This window comes from Aotus nancymaae, unplaced genomic scaffold (assembly GCF_030222135.1).
Source record: "Aotus nancymaae isolate 86718 unplaced genomic scaffold, 86718_ANA_hifiasm-v0.15.2.pri h1tg000099l, whole genome shotgun sequence".
In the NCBI taxonomy this organism is placed as follows: Eukaryota; Metazoa; Chordata; class Mammalia; order Primates; family Aotidae; genus Aotus; species Aotus nancymaae.
In genome coordinates this window covers 4,088,005-4,096,115 of record NW_026988514.1, presented here as the reverse complement: position 1 = coordinate 4,096,115, position 8,111 = coordinate 4,088,005, and the positions used below count along the sequence as shown (strand labels likewise).

The 8,111-nt window shown below is 41.4% G+C and overlaps 1 protein-coding gene across 3 annotated transcripts in view; it reads left to right on the top strand.

The window, feature by feature from the left end:
- Positions 1 to 625: 625 nt before the first annotated feature.
- The window catches only part of CSGALNACT2 (chondroitin sulfate N-acetylgalactosaminyltransferase 2), a 45,272-nt gene continuing 37,786 nt past the window's right edge, over positions 626 to 8,111 (top strand). The window contains exon 1 of one of the 3 annotated variants that reach the window (XM_021672271.2): positions 626 to 657. The gene's annotated coding sequence lies outside the window, so the exon portion shown is untranslated. The remainder of the gene's footprint in view (positions 658 to 8,111) is intronic. The other 2 variants (XM_064370074.1, XM_012477101.2) reach the window with 2 other exon arrangements.

Here is an 8,111-nt window from a genome sequence, read left to right as displayed (position 1 = left end):
AGAGTGCCTGGGGAGGTCCCTGGAATACGCAGTGGCATGTTAGACGCCTAGGAAAGGGCTTCTCTTTTCCACTCATGAAATTCAAAGTGTGAGCTCAAAGCCATTTCCCAGCGTGTCCGCCTCAACTCCCTCATTCAACACGTGAGGGAACTCCTCCAGGGAAAAGCAGTGATGCGTCCACGGCCGCCGGCAGCTCAATGCCCGAGGACGCTCCACAGCCCCGGGGCCCGAAGTCCTCGGCTCGGCGCCCACGCAGGCTCCGCGACCACGTCCGGAGACCGGCTCCCGGGCGGGGCAGCGCTGCAGTCCGAGACCGGACAGGGGCGCCTGCAGGCCGGAGCGGTTTCCTGCCTCGGGCACTCTGCTGCCTCCACAAACGGTTCTTGGAGCCACGTGCACATATACTTAAACATGTCGACGATGAATCGGTACCCAGCGCCAGGGTCAAGCTTCCCGGGCGGGGCCGCGGGCGCACTGGGCGGGGCCGCAGGCGCACGGCGGCCTCATTTCCTCACCCGCACCGGAAGTGGCCGCTCAGGCGCGGCGGCGCGCCTGGGTGTGGGCTGCTGAGGAGGTGGCGGCGTCCCCAGGGCGCAGGGCGCCGCCCGGGACTGCCGGCGGCGCAGGAGGCGGTGGACCGCCGAGCGGTCGAGCAGGGTGAGTACCTGTCCCAGCCTCGCCCTCCCGTCCGCGACTCCTGTCGGCTCGGGCCCAGGCACTGCGGGCGCCGGGGCGCGGGCCGGGGCTGCGGGTTCCTGTCAGGTCGGGTGGGGTCGCCTCGCGGACTGGCTCTGCTGGGGTCCCTGTCCCTTAGGGATGAGCCCGCCGGAGTCGGCTCTGGTTTTAGGAAAAGCCCGGTGTTTTTCTGAGTGTGGTGCTGCCAGAGACCGTTGGTTTGCATGTCAGTGTTGGTCTTTTTTTTTTAAAAAAAACTAACTCACCACAGTCTCTGCTCCCAGTGGATAAACTTTTTAGTCAGCGGTGACCTAGTCATCGCGTTAAAATAGTTCTGCCCGCAGCCCCTCTTTATCCGCAGGCGGCACAGCGAGCGCCAGTAAAGATGCTCCATGGTGAAGGGCTCTGTGGGGCGGAGGAGACGCGGAGCCTCTGGCATTGTCAGAGAATGCACCTTAAAAATGATTCTTATCTCTGAGAAACGCAGGAAGCACGACAGAGATACTTTTATTTGTGATAATGGTATTGGCAGTATGACAGTTTGATTATATATCTGAAGCTTTTCTTCCTGAGCCCTTGCCTTGTTAAACTTGGAGGCATTTTCTAGCGTGCTTTTGAAATAGATGTAGGATGTCGTGACGTTTCACCATCATTCAAGGCTCGCAGGAACAGGGCCTTCATGTCTCGTGGAATTAATGTTGGGTTTTGAATGTTGTATTAAAATAGTAGTTTCGATCTTGGAAGTGAGAAGCCAAGTATTTTATGCCTGAGAGTGTTAGCGGTTCATTTTGTAATGGTATTCCAGTACCATTTGTTTAAAGTTGTCATGTGACTAAAAGAATGATAAAAGATGTTGGATCTCCAATATTTGTGGCTCAGAAAAGTTTAGCCTAAATAAGCACAGTTCCAACCAGTTTAGAAGCTGCATTTTTCTCTTTGTTTTTGTTGAGGCAAAAAATTCATATGTAATCAATAAGAGCACAAATCTTAATTGTATAGCTCAATGAATTTTTACATACTACCCTGTGCAACCACCAGATTGATCAAATTATTACCGTAGAACAGTTTCATCGTCCCGTTTCCCTGTGCTTCTTCCAAGTCAGTTATATCTCTCTTTTCCCATCTGTATTCTGACTTCTTTCATCAGCTTTTAGTTTTCTCTATTTTGAGCTTCATGTTAATGGAATTGCATAGTATTCTCAGCATATTGCTTGTGGGACACACCCTTGCTATTTCATGGTATTATATTATTGCTGTGTAATATTCCATTGAATATGTGACTACACTTCAGTTGATGGACATTTATATTCTTAATTTTTGTATATGATGTATTTTGGATATTAAGAATACTGTGGGCCTGGCGTGGTGTCTCAGGCTTGAGGAGGCCGAGGCGGGTGGATCACTTGGTCAGGAATTCGAGACCAGCTTGGTAAACATGGTGAAACCTCGTCTCTACTAAAAATACAGAAATTAGCCAGGCGTGGTGTAATCCCAGCTACTCGGGAGACTGAGGCGGAAGAATTGTTTGAACCAGAGAGGCAGAGGTTACAGTGAGCCAAGATTGTGCCACTGCACTCCATCCTGGGCGACAGAGCCAGACTCAGTCTCAAAATAATACTCTGGACATTCTTGCAAATTAAATATCTTGGTGAGCATCTGTATGCATTTCTGTCAGCTGTAGAATGACTGAGTCATGACATAGGCAGAAAATTACATTTAACTAACATGGAGTCTTTTTTTTAATGTAATAGAATTTGTTATTTTAACTAATATAACATTCAAGGTTGGTTTAAAAAAAGCATAACTATTATGAATTTAAGACTTAAGTGATTCGTTACCATATTATTATTTATCCCTTGGATTGCACATTTATGACCATCTTCTGTCGGACTGTCATTGCTTGTTTAACTGTTAGAGAAGTCTGTTAGCGCTAGTGAGGATATGACTCTGAAGTTTGGCATAACACTTACGTAAGAACTGTGCTACTCAAGTTAGTGGTTTTTGGGGTGAAGTGAAATACCAAAAGGATATGACTAAAAGTGGATTGAAGAATCATGGACTGCAAACCAAAGAAATTAACATTGTTATTGTCATGCTACAAAAGTACTAGGTATAAGCGTAAAATTGAGTGATAGGGCTAGTTACAAATGTAAATTTACAGCAGGAGTACAGTGATTTCCATATGGATGGAGATATTAGCACATTTATAATGTGAACACACAATAAAAATCACTAAACATTTGTGAGAAATCAGTAGCATCTAAGAGAAGCCTCAGACCAAACAAATACAAGAACTAGGCACTGAAGCAGTGGAGCTAATGTAAGATAGAAGAAAACTTTAAAATAAGTATTAGTACTTCAAATTTGTTAAGGTATTATGCCTACTGAACACTTACTGGCTGCCATGAAAAAAAAAAAAAAGGAAAGGGCTGGGTGTGGTGGCTCATGCCTATAATCCCAACACTTTGGAAGGCCGAGGCAGGATGATCGCTGGAGCCCAGGAGTTTGAGACCAGCCTAGGCAACATAATGAGACCCTGTCTCTACAAATTTTTTAAATTAGCAGTATGGTAGTGCACATCTGTAGTACCAGCTGTTCAGTCAGTGGAGGCTGCCACTGCACTTCAGCCTGGCTGACAGTGAAACTGTCTCAAAAAAGAAAAACTAGGAAAGACTAGCCGTGACATGCAAAGTAGATCTACAAGAGCCTATATACATCTAATAGGAGTTCCAGGAGGCATTAGAAATTGGAAAAGAAGGCCGGGCGCGGTGGCTCAAGCCTGTAATCCCAGCACTTTGGGAGGCTGAGGCGGGTGGATCACGAGGTCAAGAGATCGAGACCATCCTGGTCAACATGGTGAAACCCCGTCTCTACTAAAAATACAAAAAATTAGCTGGGCATAGTGGCGCGTGCCTGTAATCCCAGCTACTCAGGAGGCTGAGGCAGGAGAATTGCCTGAACCCAGGAGGCGGAGGTTGCGGTGAGCCGAGATCGCGCCATTGCACTCCAGCCTGGGTAACAAGAGCGAAACTCTGTCTCAAAAAAAAAAAAAACAAAACAAAAAGAAATTGGAAAAGAAGAAATAACCACAGAGATAGAGATCCTGAAGGTAGGAGTGTCCAGGCAGAGTCCTGGGCAGCCTGAGCCAGACAGAAGTAACTGTCAGTTAGGGGACAAAGGACTGGCAAATGCAGATCAATCCTTCCCTCTCTGGTCTCTGTTTCTTCATCTGTACAGTGAGGATGATCAAGAAGTATGCCTCTTCTGAGAGCTTATAGAAAGATGTGTTAGGTTTGCTGACTGTTACCCACTCTTCTTCCCTACTGGCTCGCAGCAGGGATTGGGGTTATGTGCCCCTATATGATGTTTAACTTTTCTATCACATGTGTTTATTTTGTGAAATTTTTAAAGTATAAAAATTTTTTGGAAGTGTAAAGCAGGGGTTGCCAAATATGGCTGGCTACTTATTTAGTATAGCCTATGATCTAAGACTGGCTTTTACACTTTTTAATGTTGGGAGAAAAGAAGAAAATAATGCTTAATGACCCATGAAAATTATATGAAGTTCAAATTTCAGTGTCCCTTGGAGCACAACTGTGCTCATTCACTTACATATCATCTATGACTGCTTTTGTGCCACAGAGGCAGAGTCAACTGGTTGTGACATTTACTGTCTGACCTAAAATATTTGCAGATTCCTGGTTTAGAAGCCAGAAATGGACTTATGCACATATAGGAAATTTGCTGATGATAAAGGTGGCATTTCAAATTAGTGACAAAAGCATAGATTGCATGAGAAATGGCAAGAATTAGCTATCTATATGAGGGGGGAAATTATTTTTAGTAGGATTACTTCAGGTAGCTAAAATCAAGAAGTAGGAAAAGACTGAAAGATTTTAGTCTTTTGCCACCACCACCACCACCAACAAAACTTTGCTTAATGGGAAATAATACCTAACACTTATTGAACACTTACACTTGTCAAGTTTTACTTGAATAATTGTTACAATTATACTCTAAGGTAGGTTCTGTAATTATTCCTATTTAACAGAGGAGGAAACTGAAGTTTACATAGATTATGAAATTTGTCTGTGGTGAAGAGTTAGGAAACCATGGTGCAGATCTTTGAATTCAGGCCATCTGACTCCCAGGCCTATTGTAGACAAGACAAACAGAAAAAAATACTTGCAACATGGTAACACCATTTTGTGGGTATTATCTACATCAGTACGTAAAGATGTACCTAATTTCTTTAAAATATTCTGTTGTATAAATATCTGCAGTTAACTTAACCTTTCTCCTATTGATGAACAATACATTGTTTATGTTTTTATTTTGCTGTTACGTATAACACTGATGAACATCCTATGTGACTTTATATAGTAGTATGGATACTTCTGCAGTGTAGAATCAGGAAAGTATAATTGTGAATTGCTGGATTAAATGGCCTGTGCATTTAAATCAAGTTTGCCCTCCAAAAATTGTGTGTGTGTGTGTGTGTGTGTGTGTGTGTGTGTGTTTTAATTAAAGGAATCATAATATCTTGGAAGGAACAAAATTCAGGCAAAACTGCCTCATTTTTTTTTTAGAGGAAGCCCTAAGAGGTGAAGTGTTATGCCCAAGATTACATAGCTATTAAGTAGCTGTTACATTTGACTCTTTAAGTAGTTTTTACTGTGCCACAGTTTGACACATTTTTCTCCTTTGTCTTGCTGAAATCCAGGTACCATGAGTATAGTTTTCTCCAGAAACACCCTGTCAAAAGGATCCATTTGATATTACTTGTCCTTGGTACTTAGCACAATGCTTGACACACAGTAGGTAATCAAGTATTTGTTGATTAAGTGCTGCTTTCAGATGATCAGTACTTACATACCACTTATTCAATAATATGTTGACAACCCATGCATCACTGTAATACTCATCAAGTTATCAATAATTCATCAAGAAATAAAATGTTCTAATCTCCTCCTTCATGGATACTTATACTTCATAATGGTTTAGTTTTCTGACTGGTTATGTTTTCCAAATAATTGTGTGGCTTTGTTTTTGCTGTGTAAAAAGTGAACTCAAAATTATAAATTTAGTTTTTGAAAACTTTAATGAGAAATTGTTCTGTGCAGAAAATTTAGGAAGATTATACAGAATATGTTTTATAATAGACTCAAATGGATTGCATCCTTCAGAGAGCAGTAGATTAGTCTTATGGGAGGTTAGTTTGACACACTGCAATGTACATGTCCTGGAAATTATGCATAAAATTTGTGTTCTTAGTACCAAAGGTTGTGTAGAATTAAGATTAAATAGAAACTGCTTAAGGGTCGTATTATTATGTAAGAGACCAGTGCTGTAGAATTAACTATCTTTAACACTTCTGTAGTCTCCAAGTTACAAGGCAAAGAGAAAAGATATGATAACACCTTTAGAATAATATGTAGTACTCTACTTTTGGGGAGTTAAGGGGCTTAGTTTTGTTTTTTAAATGCAAACTTGTAATCAACACATCTTTATACTTCAGTAAACAAACTGGAGGTTTTTTTTGTTAGTTTTACAAATGCCTTTTTGGCACTACTACTAAATCTGACTTGGCTTTATTTTTTAAACAGCTTAATTGAGGTATAATTGACATAAAATAAACTACCCATATTTAAAGGTACAATTTGACACTTTAAGTTTTAACATATGTAGACACTTGTGAAATTATCACTACAACCAAAGTAATGAGCAAATCCATTACAAAAGTTTTTTCATTCCATTTTATAATTCCTTCCTGGTACCACCTACCACAAGCAATCATTGACTGATTTACTTTCTGTAAATACAAATTACCTTGCATTTTCTAAAATTTTGTATAAACGAAGTCATATAGTAAGTACTTCTGTTGCCTGGCTCCTATTACTCAGAGTAATTATTAATATTTGTCCATTATAAAGCATGTGTCAGAGTTTATTCCTTTTGATTGCTGAGCAGTGTTCATTGTATGTCTGTTTTACAGTTTGTTCATTTACTTGTTTGTGGACACTGGCTTGTTTCTAGTTTTGGGTTCTACACATATAAACTGCTGTGAACATTTGTATACAAGTTTTTGTATTGTTAAAATATAAACTGAGGCAGAATAAAATTTTAGAGTTTTGTCTGAGCAAACAGCAATTCATGAATCAGGCAGCAACAAATCAAAAGTGATTTGGGACTCCACCAAAGGAATGGGAGCAGAAGATTTCTATAGGGTGAACAAGAAAGCAAGGCAAAGAAAATATTTGATTAATTACATTTATATAGTTGCCTTATTTAGTCCATCCTGTTGGAAAGTCCCTAGTTATATAAATTAGCTGATGGCTTCTAGTTGATTTAGACCAAGTTTGTTTGCTTCTTTTTTGTTTTTTAAGAGACAGGGCTAGAGTCACCCAGAGCTGGAGTGGCTTGGTATGATCGTAGCTCACTGCAGCTTTGAATTCCTGGGCTCAAGTGATCCTCGCACCTCAGCATCTTGAGTAACCAGGACAGCAGGGACTACAGACACGCACCACCATGCCTGGCTAATTTTTTAATTTCTTATAGACACAAGGTCTTGCTAGCTATATTGCCCGAGCTGATCTTAAATTCTGGCGTCAAGTGATCCTGCTGCTTCAGCCTCCCAAAGTACTTACAGGGATGAGCCACCATGCCCCGCATAACTTTTCTTTAATATAGGCACAGACAAAAAAATAACCAGAGTTTCACTTACATTTGCAAACAGCTCAAGGTAAGTTGCTTCTATTGCTTATATTTGCACATCAAACAAGGTGAAGGTTGTTTTAATGGCTTAACTGGCTTTGTCTGTTTAGGGGATTTACAGACCTGGTCTCCATCTTATTTTAATAGTATGAATATGTGCTTTCATTTCTTTTGGGTGAATATCCAGGAATGGAATGGCTGGATCACATGAGTAGGCTTATTGAGAAACTTGGCCTGGGCTACATAGCAAGCCCCTCTCTCTAAAAAAAAAAAAAAAAAAAAAAATTTTTTTTAATTAGCCAAGTGTATTAGGGTTCTTTAGAGGGACAGAACTAAGAGGATATATGTATATATGAAAGGGAGTTTATCAAGGAGAATTGACTCACACCATCATAAGGTGAAGTCACATGGTAGGCCATCTACGAGTTGAGGAGCAAGAAAGCCATTCGTGGATCAGTCTGGGTCCCAAAACCTCAAAAGTAAGGAAGCTGACAGTGCAGCCTTTAGTCTGTGGCGAAAGGCCTAAGAGTTCCTGGCAAACCCATGGGTGTAAGTCCAAGAGTCCAAAAGTGAAGAAGTTGGAGTCTGATGTGTCAGGGCAGGAAGCATCCAGCATGGGAGAAAGATGAAGTCTGTAAGACTGACCCAGTCAGTGCTTCCATCTTCTCTTGCCTGCTTTATTCTGGCCCCACTGGCAGCTGATTAGATGCTGCCCACCCAGA